Source organism: Thalassophryne amazonica, chromosome 1 (genome assembly GCF_902500255.1).
Source record: "Thalassophryne amazonica chromosome 1, fThaAma1.1, whole genome shotgun sequence".
In the NCBI taxonomy this organism is placed as follows: Eukaryota; Metazoa; Chordata; class Actinopteri; order Batrachoidiformes; family Batrachoididae; genus Thalassophryne; species Thalassophryne amazonica.
Window position 1 is genome coordinate 30,396,760 of NC_047103.1, and position 20,615 is coordinate 30,417,374.

General features: G+C 40.0%; 2 long non-coding RNA genes across 2 annotated transcripts in view; one reads left to right on the forward strand and one right to left on the reverse strand.

The window, feature by feature from the left end:
• Positions 1-20,615, forward strand: part of LOC117507815 — a 1,071,732-nt gene that overhangs the window by 173,433 nt on the left and 877,684 nt on the right. The window lies entirely within an intron of this gene.
• LOC117507808 lies at positions 1,996-19,705 on the reverse strand. Its single transcript, XR_004559844.1, has 3 exons — positions 19,695-19,705; positions 6,419-6,425; positions 1,996-2,142 (listed from the first exon to the last, which is right to left on the reverse strand). It is a non-coding gene; the product is annotated as an uncharacterized LOC117507808 (long non-coding RNA).

Consider the following 20,615-nt stretch of genomic DNA (forward strand, 5'->3'; position numbering starts at 1 on the left):
GGATAAAGCCTCTAGAGTCCCTTGCTTGAGGGAAAGTAATGTCAGCTCAGAACATGGCGCCACTTGCGAGGAAGGCGTGGCAGGGTTTTAAACACCATGATGGGCAGAGCCCACAAACCTGCAGTGGTTAATTCCACAGACTCCATCTCCTTTGCAGAGCAGTTGAACATCTTCTTCTCACAGTTCAACAGTAGCAGCATACCAACCACCTGGACCCCTCCAACCCCCAGCTCCCACCTCCAAACCCTCAGTATCGATGAACAGCTGGTGACCTCCATCCTGCAGAGAGTCATCCCACGCAAGGCAGCGGGTCCTGACGGGCTCAGAGGAAGGGTGCTCAAAGATTGCTCCTCTCAGCTGGGTGGGCCTCTTGCCAGGCTGTTCCAGCTTCTCCTGGATTCTGGTTCTGTTCCCAAGCAATGGAAGGAATCTTTCATAATTCCAATTCCCAAAAAAAACACCTGCTAAGGAGCAGAGGGACTACAGACCAGTAGCCTTACCATCAGTGCTGTGTAAATGTATGGAGAGGGTTGTGTGTAAACACCTTATAGACCTGCTGACAGACAAACTGGACCCACTCCAGTTTGCCTACAAGGAAAAGCAAGGTGTGGAAGATGCACGTCTCACTCTTTTAGACACTGTCACCAAACATCTGCACATCCACACACGAGGATTTTATTCATGGACTTCTCCTCAGCTGTTAAGACCATAAATTCAAATAACCTGTTGCATTGTCTCTCTGACCTTCAGGTTCATCCCACACTGATTTTATGGATTAAGAGTTTTTTTTTTTATTGGATAGACCACAACTGGTGTTTTTAAATGGTTTTAAGTCAACTCAGCTAGTTTTAAAAACAGGACTCCACAAGGCTGTGTTTTATCTTCCCGTTCTCTTCTCTGTATATACCAATAACATCTCAAGGAATGACTCTTTTTAAATATGCAGATGACGTGGCTCTGGTGGCCCACTTGACTGACACTGATGCTTTGTCCCACTACCAGCTCACAGTCGGCAACTTGGTGCAAGCATTTTCTGAACACTCCCTGGAACTGAACATTTCTAAGACCAAGGAGCTGTGCTGTGGGGACAGAGACAAAACACCATCTTCACTGTTCCAGCCACTCAGCATCCAGGGTCAGATGGTGGAGCAGGTTCAATCATTCAAGTACCTCGGAACAGAGATCAACACCAGCCTGTCCTACTTAATGCACAGTGGCACTGTCTATAAAGAAGCACAACAGTGTCTCCACCTTCTGAGGAAACTGAAGACTTTCCACATCAGCAAGGACATATTATCTCTGGTCTATAAATGCCTCATTGAATCGCTTCTTATTTTCAATATCTCATCCTGGTCCAATTTCCTCGCCATCAAACAAAGAAATAAGCTTATCCGGACTATCAATCATGCAAGCAAAATAACTGCCTCACATCAAACCTCTCTGTCTGAAACTATACAGTCGCTCAGTGATCAGGAAAGCCACCCTGATCACTGAGGACCCCTCACACCACCTCCACCACTCCTTTCGGTTACTGCCATCAGGCAGGGGGTACAGAGTTCCTCTGGCCCGCAAAAATATTTATAAGAAATCTTTCATCCCCTCTGTTGTAGTAGCCCTTATCAAGACCAGATAGACGCTTGTGCTGTCAATTGTGTTGTCAATCTTTTTTTTTTCTTTTTTCAGTGAAGTTTTGTTTGAGTATTTTATATGTTTTATGAGCCAGTTGTTGAAGAAGAATTTCTGTGACCTTTGTGGGACAGAGAATAAGTTTATTCTATTCTATTTGGTTCCAACGGCGCTGAACTACTGAATGAACCTTTTATGTTTTCAACATTTTTTAAATCATTTAACCACATCCAGCAACACATCCAGCTACAGGTGTTATCAAAATAATATAATAATAGTTAAGCTATTAAATTTACAGTACATAAATGTATAATTTATGATAATTTATTTAATTAATTTAAAGCCTGATTGATTCTTCTGCAGCTCTGTAACTCCATGTCATACATTGACATGTGTGACAGTTTTTAAAGTTCTCCATCACTGGATTATTCTTTATTATGGATTCATTTGGCCATTAACAAGCTTTTCTTTCTACAATCATCACCTCCTAATCAAAAGTAAGCTGTACAATTTCATCTTTTCATTTTTCATCTTTTTTCTTTTTTCTGCTTGGGACTCCCGCAAGGGCTGGCGCATCTCCTCCTCTCTCCTCTATCTCTGCTCCAACCTTCAAAGTCCCTACTTCACCAGACTGTGAATTCTTCAAACTACACTCAACAAAAATATAAACGCAACACTTTTGGTTTTGCTCCCATTTTGTATGAGATGAACTCAAAGATCTAAAACTTTTTCCACATACACAATATCACCTATATGCCTTAGACTGCCCACAATAAAAGGCCACTCTGAAAGGTGCAGTTTTATCACACAGCACAATGCCACAGATGTCGCAAGATTTGAGGGAGCGTGCAATTGGCATGCTGACAGCAGGAATGTCAACCAGAGCTGTTGCTTGTGTATTGAATGTTCATGTCTCTACCATAAGCCGTCTCCAAAGGCGTTTCAGAGAATTTGGCAGTACATCCAACCAGCCTCACAACCGCAGACCACGTGTAACCACACCAGCCCAGGACCTCCACATCCAGCATGTTCACCTCCAAGATCGTCTGAGACCAGCCACTCGGACGGCTGCTGAAACAATCAGTTTGCATAACCAAAGAATTTCTGCACAAACTGTCAGAAACCATCTCAGGGAAGCTCATCTGCATGCTCATCGTCCTCATCGGGGTCTCGACCTGACTCCAGTTCGTCATCGCAACTTCGCACAGCCATTGAAGAGGAGTGGACCAACATTCCACAGGCCACAATTGACAACGTGATCAACTCTATGCGAAGGAGATGTGTTGCACTGCATTAGGCAGATGGTGGTCACACCAGATACTGACTGGTATCCCCCCCCCAATAAAACAAAACTGCACCTTTCAGAGTGGCCTTTTATTGTGGGTAGTCTAAGGCACACCTGTGCACTAATCATGGTGTCTAATCAGCATCTTGGTATGGCACACCTGTGAGGTGGGATGGATTATCTCAGCAAAGGAGAAGTGCTCACTATCACAGATTTAGACTGGTTTGTGACCAATATTTGAGGGAAATGGTGATATTGTGTATGTGGAAAAGTTTTAGATCTTTGAGTTCATCTCATACAAAATGGGAGCAAAACCAAAAGTGTTGCGTTTATATTTTTGTTGAGTGTATATTCGATAACCATGGAATTGATCAGCTGGTCTCTGAATGCTATTGACACCATTTTGTCTACAAGGAGATCAGGGCTGGGGGACCCTGCATGCCCAGATGGAACCTACCCTGCATGTTCTTGATGCCTGGGAGAAATGGCGTGTCGCATGCTCGGTGCCAGTCTCTGTGGAGGACGTCGAAGATTTATTTGCAGTATGTTTGGTTTTATTGTAGGAGGGCTGGTACTTATTGGTTTATGTGCTGCCCTGACCTACTGGAGAATTGGCAAGACGGCTGCCACCAGAACCACGACACGCCTCACCTGTCCATCATGATTAATGTGTTGGGCAAGGTGATACAATCTCAGACTGCGTTAACCCTTGAACTCAGATTGCAAGTTGGATAAACATCTCGGAGCAAATGCACGCCTTGCTAAGGAAGATGTCAGAGACCACGGAATACTCTAAATTGAATTTGGTTGTTCATCAGAGGTGCAAATGTGTTTTCACTGCTCAACCATAAACATGGCAGGCTTATCAGCCTCTGAAGGTCAAAAACGCCCCATTGTTTTCCTCCAGAAGAATTTCTATGGCCTTATATTTTGCCTGCTTATATTTTGCAACTCCAGCACCACCGGACAGAAACCGACATAAACTTAACTCATCTGCCACTCACACATGGACAGTGACTGATATGCATGCTCCCCCGTCAATTTTTGAGTGCGCTCCTTGTCAACCCAGGAAAAATTGGAATTAAAATCCAACAGACTGGCGCAGAAACCCAGGAACACCTGGGCTTTCAGTGAGATTTGGTGAACATCCACAGTAGTTTTACCGAATCTGATAGGTGGTTCGTCCAACTTTAGAATCTTTTGGCCACAACTAAAAAGGTGAGCAGAAAGCCTTTTCTTAAATGCCCAGCTTCGGCTCTTAAATTTGGAGTCCAGAGTTACTGGAAGCACTCTTAAGGTTCTGGTGTGTAAATTAACATACTGATGTTGATGAGGTTTCTCCTGATAGGACCTTGGCTGAATAGGGTGTTGCTACTGTTTTTGCTGGTGATGGTGCATGGTTGCGTCATCAGCAGGTTGTGTTCAAATAATGAGACATTTGAGGATAAAATGGTCAGCATACCATTTGGGCTATGAACGGAGCATGTTGACATTATTAGACCCCAGGGATTAAGAGAAAAAAAAACAGTCAGCATATCATCTGGGCTGGTGACGGAGCACGTGATGTCATCAGACGGCCAGTGAGCCATAGGCCTGTTAAGTGGTGCATGAGATGTTACCAAGGCACTCCCAGGAATAAGGGAATATAGAGAGGTTTGGTATAACAGAGGTATTGAGAGATAGGAGATACAGGAATAAGGGAAAAAGTGAATAACCGGCTGGTGTGGGTGGGGAGGAGGACCACTGTAGCACCATGGCCTCAATTCATGCTAATTAAATAATGTACATTAAGATTGTCTCAACAATAACCTGAGTTTTCAACTGGAGACAGACTGTGCTTTCCACTCTCAGTGAGAAATTCTAAGGCACCTGGAGATCTTCAGATAAGTCTGGAGACCTCCCCCAATGGCCCAACACTGCTTCGCAGATGAAAAACAAGGCTGTAATTCAAAGTTCTTCAAAGGGAAGTCCTCACCTTTTATCGGTTAAATTTTGGTCATTATGAATTACATGACATTATAATGGCTTCACGTCAGAATCTGAGCTTCTCCAGGCCAGGAGAACCCAAACTTTTATGATCAAGCTAAGACAGAACCGCTCCTCAGCTGGGGGGGGCACTTCCTCCATGATAACACGTGGTCATAAACTTTGTTGTGACAATCAGCTTTTATCTTGAGGTTTTAAAGCAAAGGATAAAGACCTTCGGTTTGAATAAAATTTTATATCAGTATTTCTTTCATTTATATCTAAAGACTTATGTTTGTATTGATATTCAAACAAAATGCTTTGCATGTAATCATTCCAGTTTAGTGACGTGCTCATTTTAACTGATGTGTGTGTGACCTTTAAGCATTATCTAAATGTTGAGATTGAACTATTCTGTTTTAACCCAGAGGATGTGTTTAAGTGATGATGAATAATGTGTCCATTTGAGTGTCTTAGAATAATAGTATTTTAAATTAATTAATGTGTTTTAAATAGTTGAATCATTTGAGTCTCCTCTGAGGACATGGAGTTTTCTGTAAAGTTACACACCCTAAATGGGCGGAGTTTGGTGACATCAGTCCCCCTTTAAGAAGTTAGGACAGAGCCTCGCTCGACCCTTCGGCTTCTGCTCTCCCTTCTTCTTCTGCCTTCTCCCTTCTTCTTTCCTTTTTCTTTGTAAATGCTTAATTTATATTTTTGGGCCAAGGGCCCATTGCTAAGCAGTGCTAAGCTAAGCTAAGCCTAAGCTACCAAGTGGCATTCATTCATTCATTCTTTACTTTGACAAACTTAAAGTTTAACCTGACGCTTTAAGGCGTGTCAAGTCTTTTGAATGCTTAAGAGAACTTCCGAGCTGAGCTTTTCAAATTAAGAGCAAATTTACAGAAAAGCGACTTCTCCTTTTAATAATTTTTTCAACGCTCTTAAAGTTTTACTTTTTGAAAAAATTCACAAAGACTTTAATCTGGCTCCAACAACTTTTTTTTTTTAAAGCTACCAGACACCATTTTCAACAAACACCTTCTACCTCTGGGTTCCTGCAAGCTGACAACGGAGCTGATTTCAAACCAGGAGTTAACCGTCGGCGAAGCCAGCCGACTCAAGCCTTGGGATCATTTGGGGACACCTTTGAGTTAACCCCTCCGACCCAAGGGAGCTCATGCTGCCCGGAGCATGAACATCCACGATGGATGGATCGGACCATCCAAACAACTCTTCAACAGCAGCTAAGTGACCTAGTTGATGGTTCCACAAAAAGGGTTTGTTGTCTATGGATACAGGTGGCTCCTCCTTTTTAAACATATTCAGGCTTATTTAATATTTTTCTTAATAATTGGCTTCAAAATTCATCACTAAATTCCATTCAGATTTATTTACTTAAGTTTTAAGCCATCTCTCTTTAATTCCAATGTCTCATGAGTGAGTAAGAAATTGTTTCCATGAATGAACTTATTTTCAATCACTGTCCTAAATGCCAGTAAAATGTTCATTTCTTAAATAAATTGTAAATAAACTGTAAACATTTCTGCTGTGGCTTATTTTGTGTACAGAAGGAAACTCTTGGTCAACTGTATTGTGAGAATTCATAACTTTCAGATCAGAGATTGATTAAATTAAATCAAGACAGATTAATTCATTTGAGACTGATAAATTGATGTTTAAATTATATTACCTATGCTATAAAAAATAAGAATAGGTGGTGGCCAGAGTAATAATTAAATAATAAGTATTAACCCTAAATTAATTATTTTGGTGACCGTTACATTTGGCCTACTCCAATCTAATTCAATTTGGGAGCCTCTGGTGTCCACCACCACCCAGATGCATCACTGGGAGTTTTTGAAGTGCATCTGTGGCACAAATACAAGGGCAAAAAAAAGAAAAGAAAAAATCTCTATATACACTTGGAATATAACAAAAAACTACACAGTTAAAAAAAAACAAAGAATTGGTTCAAAATGCTGCTGCCAGATTTGACACAAAGCAGAAGGTTTGACCATATTACACCCATTTTGGCATGTCTTCACTGGCTTCATGTCACCTGTGAGATCAGATTTTAAGGTTCTGCTACGAGCCTATAAATTGTTCACGGACCGACACCTCCCTACTTAGCTGACCTAATTAAACCCTATGTACCGGCCCAGGCTTTGCTTTCCCGGGGTGCAGGACTACTTTGTGTCCCTAGGGTGAATAACAAGTCTGTGGGTCACAGAGCTTTTTCTTATTGTGGAATAATCTCCATGCGTCAATAAAACAGTCATATTCTGTAGAGACTTTCAAGTCCAGGCTTAAGACGCAGTTATTTTCCCTTTTGTATGGCTAGCATACTGGCATAGTATGATACTATGCTTTCTACCCTTTTAAATTAATTTAATACTAAAGAGAGTGGGGCGCAGCCTCAACTTTATCTAAATTCTGGGTCTTTTAGTGAAGCTTAGGCCTAGTGGCCGGTGATCACCTGAGTATTTCTTTTGTTCTTCTTGTTGCTTAATGTTGACAAATTATACTGTATTTGTTGTCTTTCTGATACCTGATTTTTTTTTTTTTTCTCTGTTTGAGGTATGGCTCCATAGCATCATTGTACGCAATGGGTGTGGTGTCTGTTTTCTGAGGCTCTCCTGTCCTGTCCACCAGCAACATTTCCTGTATACTCATTTTGTGAATTGTTTTGTAATTTGTGTCAGTAGCATGGCCCAAGCAGAGGGTCACCCCTTTGAGTCTGGTCTGCTTGAGGTTTCTTCCTCAGAGGGAGTTTTTCCTTACCACTTGTCATCTGTGTGCTTGCTCTGGGGGTTGGTAAGACCTTACTTGTGTGACGCACCTGAGGCAACTTTGTTGTGATTTGGCACTATATAAATGAAATATATTAAATGAAATTACATTAATTAAAGACACGGACAAACTCCCTGGGGAAAACATCTGACTTATTCAAACATGAGTTTTCGTGGCCTCAGGAGTAACAAAATAACCTGCAGCTTCAGTTGGAAAAGATAAAAATTAGACGAGAGGACTGCCGAGACCCGTGTACAAATTAAAGTGTTCACCAGCTGGGCTAATTCAGCCGCTAATAGGCTAAACTATTGTTAGCCAAATATTGAACCATTATCAGTGCTGTAGTGTCAGCTTTTATTTTTAAATTCTCACCTGCCACTTCTTCTTCCTCTCACAGCTTAACAGAAGAAGCTCTGCTGGTTGAGCTGGGTGCTTGTGGATGTCCGACAATGGGGATTTTTGGATCGATTAGGTCTGTGCCATCACCTCGACCGTCATACCCATGCTCAGTCTGGGATTGTGGCCTAAACTCGGGTGCTGTGCGACTGTGCTAGCTGTCCGATTGGTCGCCGTGTTGTTCAGTCCACCCTCCATTTAGCATAGCTCTGAAAGGTCGTGGGGAAGCAGCTTCTCCCGATTGGTGACTCATTTTCCTGTTGTTTTTCTGGCTTTTGTTTGGCTTTTGTTTGACACAAGTCAAACAAAAGCCCCGTACGTGACCGCGCTTAGGGTAAAAATTAACTGCGCATGTGCAATACTGCTAACCGTGTTTTTAAGAAAAAGTTCACAAATTAAATTTACATTAATTTCAGCAAAAGCATTAACACACATACTGTAAATTGTCGCTATGAATAAAAGGAAATGATTCACTAATTGTTCATTCATAGTCAGTCAATTCATTATCCATTAATTCTGTTTCAAAATGAAAAAAGACAATACAAGGCAAGGCAAAAATCATAGAACTAACAGTCATTAAAAATGTATTGAATTCACTTGTTAGAGGAAGCTGTACCTTAAAACCTACAAACACTATTGTGTTCTCACTAGCCATGTCTGATGATCATATGACTGGGATAAAGATGTCGAAATATGGCTCATTTTCCCATGCTAGATGGGAAACCAGGTTTGCTTTTATTATTTTCATATGCCACAAGCAGTAGTGATGTTGGGAGAGAGCCATGTTCCCTTTGAACATACATTTCACTATTGTTTGCAGAGGTGGGACGAAGTCACTGTCAAGTCGTTAATCGGCAAGTCTCAAGTCCCAAGTCACAAGTCTCAACTCAGGTCTCAAATCAGCTTGCAAACAACTGGTGGTCATTATGACTTGAGACTTGACTTGAGACTTGTGACTTGCCGATTCATGACTTGAGAGTGACTTGCTGGTGAATTCGTCCCACCTCTGATTGTTTATCAAAGTTGCTGAAGGATTTTTCAATCTTGTTAAATCTGTGGTATTAACAGTGTAACTCTGTCCAAAACCTTTCCTCAGACCGTGAACAGAGGATGGATCTCGATGCTGTTGGATGCTTCACAACAACCTGAAGGAACCTTGCAATTTTCATGCAAATTCAAATATCTTTTATGGTAGCAAATGCTACCAAGGTTACTTGCTGTAGGAGGAAACAAACACAACTAAAATCTGCTAGTGCCATGGCAGAGCAAACTCAGATGTCAAAAGATTCACATACAGAAAGCCGAACACCAAAAATGCACGAGAAAGTGGCAAGAGCCTGGAATCACATTGTAGCCAGAGACTACATTAAGGCTATACCATCAGACAGCAATAACAAACTTCAAGCCCCTGAAGTTGGCCTGAAGCTATACCCCATGATTTTCAAGTTTATTCCACCCTTTTAAGCAGAATGCTAATGACTCGCTTCGGAAATAACCCACTGAACATGAACAGGAAGTTGTTGGGTGAAACCATCGCCCACGGTCCAGATTAAAAAAATAAATAAATAAATAATACTATGGGTTTGTCAAACACATTATGTCCACCATGGTATGATCTTTAATGGATTTAATTATGAAATTAAGAGACTTAAGGAAGTAAGACTTCTAATTGAATCACTAAACAAATAGGGATATATTCATCTTGACAAAGCATTCAAGCAATCACAAATTGTTTTCCTTTTTTTCAGAGGTTTTAGTTATTTCCCCCACATCATTTATATTTCATATAGTACAAACATAAAGCTCACTCTACAATTTATCATTTTTATTATTTATTTATTTCACTTTTATTTAGCCAGTGGACAATCCTTTGACAGCTTGTTGCTGTACCCGAACGCTGTGGTGGACCGCATTACACTCTATGGCTCCAGGAAAGAAATGACAGAGAAAAATAAAAACATTGACGTCAAATTTGTAAACATTTTGACTTCTGTGTGTAACTGACACTGATCACTCGCATTGATGTATTGATTAACAATTTTTAATTGTTTTAAAACTAATGAAGCCAATGCAATCCTGATTTTGATTGGACATACAGTAGTGTTCAGAATAATAGTAAAATCTTGGTTCCAAACCAACAAAATTAATGCCCCGCAGATGTGAAGAAATCATGAAAAACTGTGGTTATATAACTAAATACTAGTTTAGTGATTCACAGGATTGCTAAAAAAGCAGTTTGAACATAATAGTTTTGCGTTTGTAGTGTCAACAGCAGATGCTACTATTATTGTGAACACCCCCTGTTCTACTTGTTTTTACTAATAGCCCAATTTCATAGCCTTAAGAGTGTGCATATCATTAATGCTTGGTCTTGTTGGATTTGTGAGAATCTACTGAATCTACTGGTACCTTGTTTCCCATGTAACAATAAGAAATATACTCAAAACCTGGATTAATCTTTTTAGTCACATAGCACTACTATTATTCTGAACACTACTGTATAAGGGTTTAATGGTTTCATTAAACACTTCACTTTGATGACTGAGACACATATCTAAAGCCTCTTCATATGACACTTGATTTTTTCCAAATTATTTCTATGCTTAAATTAATTCTGCTTTCAGCGTTGCGTAATCATATAATCACATCCGATGTGACTGTATGGTTATTGCTGAAGGCCAGTATTTTGTTTGAATTTGAATTGTTTGTATTCTTCCTGCCAAAATGTCTGTGCAAGTTTTTCAGTTAACTTATTTTCAATTCCAGATGACACCTTCATTGATTAAAAACACAACTTATTAAAATGTTTTTACCTACAAAGTTTAGTTGTTGCTTCTCAGATATCACAAATTAAAGGAAACACTCCTTAATGTCCTTCACTGAATTTGCAAGTTGGGCAGATCCTTCACAGTAATTCAGATTTTTTTGCATGCACTTGTTACTGTTGTCACTGTTTATGTGTATTGTGTATTAAACTGCATATTTAGTTTCATCAGGGACACAAACAGTCCTTGACCTTCAGCAGTGTGATTGTGTGTAAGGGTGGCTCTGACCACACGTACCCCTGGCCACACAGACTAAGGTGAATCATTCAAGCAAGTGTTACTCCTTACTCAGGTACTACAGAGATCATGCCTGGATGTGTTGACTGATTCAATCTGTTATGCTGATGAAGGTTTGCACAGAGCTGACGAACGCATTTGTACAGATGGTAATAAAAATAGACTTTGTGACACTGGCCTTCATAAAACCACTGCAATAGGTTTAATGATGTCAGGCCACGGTTAGTGGCGAGCGACGCTCTGGTGAACCCGATCATAGGAAAGGGCAACAGATTGCAGATGAAGGGACAGATCTTTGTTGTAAATAGATATATATGTAAAACAAAAAAGGAATAAACAGCAAAGGACAAAAGAGCAGAAAGAACGTTAAAATGCAACATCTTTCAAACATAATCACATAACTTTACTGATCCACACTAAGGGGAATGGCCTGCCTATCTGGGGGCTGAGCTGGTTTACACGGTGAAGAGGCAGGCAGTGTGTGTATGGTGAGCCTGCAGGCTGATGTAGACATGAGCTGTTCAGTGAAGGCATTTATTCAATAAATTGAAGTCTTTTTCCGTCAGTTTTTGAGTGCGCTCCCTGTCAACCCTGGAAAAATTGGAATTAAAATCCAACAATAAGATGTTGCATTTTTCCTGCCATCAATTTTGACCAAGTTTCCTCTGCCTTCTTTGCTCACACATCCCCAAAATGTGAGCCATCTACCTCCTTGCTTCACAGTAAGAAGAGTGTACCTTTCATCATAGGCCTTGTTACTCATCTCTAAAAGTAATATTTATGGTTGTGGCCAAAAAGTTCAATTTTGGTCTCATCACTCCAAATAGCTTTGTTCTCTGTGTTGGTTGGCGTATTGTAAGCGAGATACTACCAACAAAGTCCTGTATTTCAGTTGGAGTTATTTTTTGGGCTTGCTTTTTTTTTTTTTTTTGTATCCCAAACAATTTTCCTGGCAGGTGCTGAATTTTTTTGTTGGTCTACCTACCTGACTGTGATTTGGTTCCAACAGAATCCCTCATTTCCCAATTCTTAATTAGAGTTTGAACACTTCTAATTGGCATTCTCAGTCCCTTGGATATCTTTTTATATTAATTTCCTGAATTCTTTGACAATTTGTTTGCTTCCCCTATGACTCAGAAACAAGAAATGTCAATGCAGCACTGGATGAAAGATGCAAGGCTCTGTCAGGAGGCCAGAAACTCACTGACGTTATATATCCACACACACTGATGACAAGCAAACAGGGCACAGATCAGGATGTTACCTTTTGTAGTCGTTCAAACCCATTTGTGTCAACTTGTGTGCATGTTATCAGGCCACAATTACCAGGGTATCAGGGTAATTTGGTTAGTTTCTGTTCTCATTGTGATTTAAAAAGGGTAAACACAGTTATTTCACAATAAATGGCTTCACAGAACCATGAGTGACAAAAAAGTTGTTGTGTTATCATTATTCTCTGAAAAAATGCCAAAAAGCTAAAATTCTGCCAGGATATATAAACTTTATATTGAATTGAATTGAAAACTTTATTTCAGACTCAGGTCCATAGATAGCACAAGGCAAGTACAGTACAAAAATATACAGTATAAAAGATCAGATTATGTGCAAACATTTCAGCCAGTGCTCCCTCAGGCTAGAGGTATAGCGAGAGCAGCTCAGGGTGGGATTTGCAAGGGCCAAAATAATACTATTCCCAGATTCCTTGGGTCTAATTGCAAATTTAAACATTAAATCTCTTAAGAGTGCATGGAATGTGCTCCCTCCTGCAGTGACAAACATCTGGCTGGCACTGCCCCCTCTGGATATTTTTTTAAAGGATGTGCATAGCATCATTGTACACAACTTGCAGCCTTGACTGTATATATCATCATTGTCTTTTAATTCATCATTTATAAAATGTCCAAGGTATCTAATCTTGCTACATACTTCAAGAACATTGCCAGACAGTTTAAAAGCAGGAAAATTTTTTTTTTTTTTTTTTGTCCTGCTTGGTTCCACATATTAAAATAGCACCCTTGCTACCATTGTATTTAATGTCATGCATTAGACCAAACTCAGTGTAGATATTTAGGAGTTGCTGTAGTCTAGCATTACTTGGGCTAATGATAACCAAATCATCTGCATACATAAGACGGTTCACCAGCAATTCACCACTGCATAGACAGATAATTTCCATGTAAATTCAATAAAATTGGTGACAGGATTCCTCCCTGCCCAACACTATTGCCAACTCCAAAGGGGGCGGATACACTGCCTCCCCATTTGATCTGCATCTTCTGGTGAGCATACCAGTAAACCAGAACCCTCACAATATAACCAGGCATGCCCCTTTGACTCACCTTCATAAATAGCTTCCTGTGATTCACTCTATCAAATTCTTTGGAAGCATCAATAAAGCACATAAGGACAGATTAATTTTTGGCCCTATACAGGTTCACTATTTTCTTGAGTGCACATATACATGTCTGCCCCATGCTTTGCTTTAAAACCAAACTGGTTGTCACAGGAAGAGAGATACACACTTACTCTATCAAGCAAGATCTTTTCCACAACTTTTGACAGAATTCTGGCCAAGGCTATAGGCCTATAATTGTCCATGCAACTTAAGGTGCACTGACACAAGCATGATTGATTCACCAAAACATCAAATCTAGGCTTACATATCAGATGTACTTTCTGGCAAATTGTAGCTGAAGTTTCAGGTCTTCTTTTTTTTAAAAATCCTCCTCTACACCACTTCATCATGAAGCTGTATAACCGGGTATCCAAAATGCAATACATGCACTATGCACAATTTCTCCACAGCAACAGAAGCCTGTAACGTCTTCCAGCTTGTCTGGGTGTCTTGGTGGCTTTCCTCAGTCTTCTCCTTCTTGCACAGTCACTCAGTTTGTGTCACCTTCACACAGATTTACCATAGAGAGCCATACTGTTTGTACTCCTTCATGATGATGAAGTGATGTAAATAAAGTTCAAGACATATTCAGTGACTTGGAAATGTTCATGTATCCATCCCCTGACTTGTCTGAAGAAAACTGACAATTAAACTAATCATTTGCAGGTATTATACCAAAGGGGCTGATTACTTATGCAACCCATCATCTTGGATTTTATATTTTTAATTAATTTATATCAAGGTGTAGAAATTTACTTTCAGTTTGAGCCTCAGGAAGATAATTTTAGAAATTTTTATATTGAGAAGCCTAATTTACATTTGTATTTGAAATGCCATAAACAAATGAAAATATATGAAATACCAAGGGGCTGAAGTATTTGATCCACTCTCAATTTTGCAGGTTTTTCCACCTACAAAGAATGGAGAGGTCTGTATTTTTTATCATAGGTACACTTCAACTGTGAGTGACAGAATCTAAAAATAAAGATTCAGAAAATCACATTGTATGATTTTTAAATAATTAATTGGCATTTTATTGCATGAAATAAGTATTTGGTCCCCTAGAAAAACAAACCTTAACAACTGGTACAGAAACATTTGTTTGTCATTACAGAGGACAGATGAATCCTGTAGTTCTTGACCAAGTTTGCACACACTGCAACATGGATTTTGGTCCACTCCTCCATAGAGATCTTCTCCAGATCTTTCAGGTTTGGAGTTTCAGCTCCCTCCAAAGATTTTCTATTGAGTTCAGGTCTGGAGACTGGCTCGACCACTCCAGGACATTGAAATGTTTCTTACGGGCTGTGTGTTTGGGGCCATTGTCATGCTGGAAGACCCAGCCATGACCCATCTTCAATGCTCTTACTGAGGGAAGGAGCTTGTTTGCCAAAATCTCACAATACATGACCCCATCCATCCTCTCTTCAATACAGTGCAGCCATCCTGTCCCCTTTGCAGAAGAGCAGCCCAAGAGTATAATGTTTCCACCCCATGCTTCATGGTTGGGATGGTTTTCTTGGGGTTGTTCTCATCCTCTAAACATGGTAAGTGGAGTTGCTTCCAAAAAGTTCTATTTTGGTCTCATCTGACCACATGACCTTCTCCCGTGCCTCCTCTGGATCATCCAGATGGTCACTCATGAACTTCAAATGGGCCTGTGCATGTGCTGGCTTGAGCAGGTGGACCTTGCTGCCCTGCAGGATTTTAAACCATGGCGACATCATGTATTAATAATGGAATTTTTGTGACTGTGGTCCCAGTGCTCTTCAGGTCATTGACCAGGTCCTCCTGTGTAGTTCTGAGCTTTCTCTCAGATCTCACTTCTGAGTGAAGTGAGATCTTGCATGGAATCCAGAGCATGGGCGATTGACAAGTCATCTTGTGTTTCTTCCACTTTCTAATAAATAATCATAACAGTTGTCTTCTCACCAAGCTGCTTGCCTTTTGTCCCAGCCTTGGGCAGGTCTAGAATTTTGTCCCTGATGTCCTTAGACAGCTCTTTGGTCTTGGCCGTGGTGGATAGGTTGGAGTGTGATTGACTGAGTGTGTGCCCAGGGGTCTTTTATACAGGTAACAATTGAAACAGGTGCAATTAATACAGGTAAAGAGTGCAGAATAGGAGGGCTTCTTAAAGAATAACTAACAGGTCTGTGAGAGCCAGAATTAAAAATTAAAAATTTTCCGGATTTTTTTTTTTTTTTAGATTCTCTCACAGTTGAAGTGTACCTACGATAAAACTTACAGACTTCTCCATTCTTTGTAGGTGGGAAAATCTGCAAAATTATAGTAGATCAAATACTTATTTCCCCCACTGTATATTTGCTGAAATGTTTTGATGCAAAGACAATTACTCTTTTATCACATGTTCAGTAATAAGTCATATTTCGGTTGAAAATGCTTGAAATAACTTAAGGTTGCAAAGGTTTATACTTTTTTGTTCTGACAAAGTTAACATCTGAATCTTGTATTTTTTTTTTTTTTCCTTTTGATTCCAAATAGGGTTATAAACAGAATAAAATGCAGTCAAACACTATTTTCTGGTTGTACCTGGAACACACACACAGCAGTTTGATCCATTAGTCAGCATGGTGGCTCAATGAAATAACAGAATCCATTGATTTTCAATCTGTTTTTATGTTTTATTATGAGAATTATTGGGTTTTTTAACTGAATTCTGTATGATTTTGTGTTCTATATTTTATAGTGGCACAGATGCTGTAGACATTCATCATCAGCTGTTTTTCATTTGGAGCAGGCTGTTCTTAATTCATTACTGCTCAGTAATTTTCGAGATAAATTATATCAAAACAACAGGCAGTTAATTAAGTAACTCGTCCTCAAGAGGAAATTGGATATTAATTAACAGTGACAGGTCAGGGGGATGGGGGGATAATGCTGTTTCAGTATAGACTATAGTCTTCATTGACAGCTCCTTAGTGTGCAGTGAAACTCTCAGTCCAAACTACACTGCAAGGAGCTCATTGCAGGCTGAAAATACTGGAGAACCCTTTTTAAATAATTCAGTGTGAACCTTTGGGACACAGAGCAAGGGCTATTTCAGTGATTACAGACTTTAATTTTTATTGTTTGCTATTTAAGAGCATTAACCCCCTACCACCCATCTCATTTTGGCTTGTCAGTATCTCACAAATAAAATGTGAGATTCCCCAATGGTGGGATATACAGGCTTTTAAACAACAAAGGACCACAACTGTACCCTCCTTATAGATGTGTATACACTAATGACTTAATCAACAAGTGGATCAGAGAAGCAAATCAGGCCATTCAGACTCACATCATACATTAGTTAATAAGATGTACTCAATAAGCCTCCATCGTGCTGCCTGATATGCAGTCACAAATTCAAAATTACAGTGAGTCAAAATCAGTATGGATATGAAGTCATTTTGGTAGCTCAATTGAAGCTCATGAATATGCAAGGTTTAATTCCAACTAACAGCTGATTTTACTAATTCAGCCAGAGGGGCTTTCTAATGAGACAAGATGCTGCAGTGGTTGGTTATAAATAGTGGGACTCCATAATGTATTTCAGATGGACTGAAGCAAATTTTAATCATGGATTAAAAAAAAAACAAAAAAAAAAAAACACGTAGATCTTGTAGCTAAGTGGACAGGAGTTTGGGTAACAATATGTAGACCTGAGTTCAATTACCAGTCACACTGCTGTCTGTGTCCTTGTAAAAGGCAGTTTATTTTGTCCCTGTCTATCCAGCTCTAAATGGGTACCAGCCTTGGCTGGGGAATTAATCTGTTGACTGGTATCCCATCAAGGGGAATTGGAGGCTGTCATCTCCCTCATGCTACAGAAATTAGGGGGCACCAAGAGGCATCAGGGCAAATAAAGAGAAAAGCATGTAAATCTGCAATCCATCACTGATTTTTAAATCTGAATATTAGAGAAGTGCTACAGACCAGGGAAGCCAACCTCAATCTAAAGTCTTGTGCCATAGATGGAAGAGGACTGGCACATCATGTGTGGATGCTGAAGGAATTAGGAAATGTGAGAAGCTGGATGAACTCATACTCCATCATGTTTGAAAGTGACTCATCCAGTATTGATCAGCATGTTGGTTTGTACAGGTTTTACACTAGATATCTTTCATGATGCAATGCCAGAGGGTGTGTAGAATAGGCACAGGTGGTCTTCAACCCAGACCCTTCTGTCTTAGAAGCAAGCACATGACTGCTTGTGCCAAGATGCTGCACTGGCATCAATGCAATTGCAGACTCATGAGCTATACAGTCCATTTCACTGGAACTCCAACCTTCACCCCCTGGTTGTATTTTCAGCCTCTATTATCAATTCTTTGTTCTACTTTTGTTAAACTGTACAGGTAGCCATCTTTGCCTGAGTGAAGACTAGTTACAAAGTTGTGTTTTAGTAAATAATACTGATAATAATAAATAAATAAATAAATAAATGCATTTGGAATAACAATAAAACACACTGTTGGAATCATCACATCAGAGCAGTGGCTCTAGTTCACAAATAAACTTAAGCACTCTCAGAGAGCTTTTGTTCATCCTTTTAAAAGTGCTGTGTGATTGTGCTAAAACTATCAAACTTGTGTTTTCCCAAAGAGTGTTAAGTCATTTATCATATGTTTTGATACTTTATATTTTATATTTTCATGCTATGCATTGTATTGACTTAGAAAAATTAATGACATGATTCCACACACTCAGTAGTAGGTGGTGGTATGAACTTTTCAAGCTCATTTGCATTCTGCCAATAGATACAAAAAAAAAAATATATATATATATAATATATATATATATATATATATACACACACACACACACCTTTGTCCTCGCCATCATGTAAGCCAGCTCTATCCATTTATCACCCCGGAAGCATGGTGGCTTGGTGATTAGCACTGTTTCCTCACAGCAAGAAGGTCATGGGATTGATTCCCACCCGTGGCCTTTCTGTGTGTAGTTTACACGTTCTCGCCGTGTCTGCTCAACAAAAACATGCTTATTTAGGGTCTGCTCCTTTCTCTGCCCCTGACAAAGGCAGTGTCTACATCTGGAATTGGTCACCGGGCACAGGACTGTGGCTGCCCAGTGCTCCTAGTGGTTAGATTGTGTCTAACTGTAATTAGGATGGGCTAAATGCAGCTATGTGCAATGACAAAGTTTCTATTCTATTCTATTCATTTTTTTTTTAATTTATAAGTTATTATTTTCAGACTGTGGCTGATGATGTGACCAAGGTGAACACATTACAACAGTGATCCGTGATGGATTCAATCATTTGTATCTCTTGAAATTATCTTTTAGCAATTTGGGGATTAAAGACCTTGTTAGACCTTAGTCTGGTCTAACAGGGATGTGAACTACCGCCCAATGCTTTAACCATTTGACCATCACCTCCCTCCATTGGTGATGGTCACCAATATGGGAGCTCTCCTGTAGTGATAATATGGCTTGTGTGTTTAAATGGCATAATGAATTATCTAAGAAGGATGTGCCACAGTGGCTTATGCACACAGAAAGCCATAATCCTTTGAGTCTTGTCTTTGCTGTGGACAAACAAACAGAGGCACGGAACCACAAATGGGGTTCATTCAGTGCTTTATTTGTAGGATTTGGTTGTTTGGTCATAGTAAGTGGTCACCCCAAATGAGTCTGGTCTGCTTGAGGTTTTTTCCAATAATCAACTAAGACAAAAGACCACTGCTGCCAATGTGCTTGCTTATGGGATGGGCAATGGTGAAACTTTGCTCATGTGTAGAGCCTTGAAATGACTTATGTTGTTATTTAGAGCTTTATTACTTACTGGAACCTTTTATTGAGTTGAAGTTTCTATGACTGCTGTTTTCAATTTGTGTAACATTGCACTGATTACACCAGTCTTTCTATGACTGATGCTGAAACACTAATCAAACACTGACCTACACACTAATGAGATCCATTTTTGACCTTTCACCTTACAAAATTATGTAGATAAATACAAAATACAGTGAGTAGAGCATGATCTTACAGCTATTTAATTGACATTTTAAATTAGAGCATCAAATCCACCTGTGAAGAGGTCCTTGTTCTGTTTATGTAACTGACAATCAACAGCCCTTTCAGCAGCAGTAGTGAGTTTTCTACACATTGTTGAGTGAAACAATAGTCAAACTTGACATTTGTGTAAAACACTGTGTGCTGCGTAGATTTACAGTTGGATTCCATGTAGAAATTAACAATGGAGACAGCTTTTGTGTTGCAGTGCTTGTCTTTCCAGCAAATAACAGCAACCATTTATGAGCTCCAACATGTCATTGTGAAATATTTTTGTGTGTGCTCTACAGCATCTGCTCTTGAAAAGCAATTAACAGTCAAAAATTGAAGCAATCACAGTCCCACAGTATTAAAAATCCTTATGCGTTGTTAAAAAAAAGTATCGGAGTAGTACTGTCCACAATAAAAGGTCACTCTGAAAGGTGCAGTTTTGTTTTATTGGGGGGGGGATACCAGTCAGTATCTGGTGTGACCACCATTTGCCTCATGCAGCGCAACACATCTCCTTCCCATAGAGTTGATCAGGTTGTCAATTGTTGCCTGTGGAATGTTGGTCCACTCCTCTTCAATGGCTGTGCGAAGTTGCTGGATATTGGCAGGAACTGGTACACGCTGTCGTATACGCCGGTCCAGAGCATCCCAAACATGCTCAATGGGTGACATGTCCGGCGAGTATGCCGGCCATGCAAGAACTGGGACATTTTCAGCTTCCAAGAATTGTGTACAGATCCTTGCAACATGGGGCCGTGCATTATCCTGCTGCAACATGAGGTGATGTTCTTGGATGTATGGCACAACAATGGGCCTCAGGATCTCGTCACAGTATCTCTGTGCATTCAAAATGCCATCAATAAAATGCACCTGTGTTCTTCGTCCATAACAGACGCCTGCCCATACCATAACCCCACTGCCACCATGGGCCACTCGATCCACAACATTGACATCAGAAAACCGCTCACCCAAACGATGCCACACACGCTGTCTGCCATATGCCCTGGACAGTGTGAACCGGGATTCATCCGTGAAGAGAACACCTCTCCAACGTGCCAAACGCCAG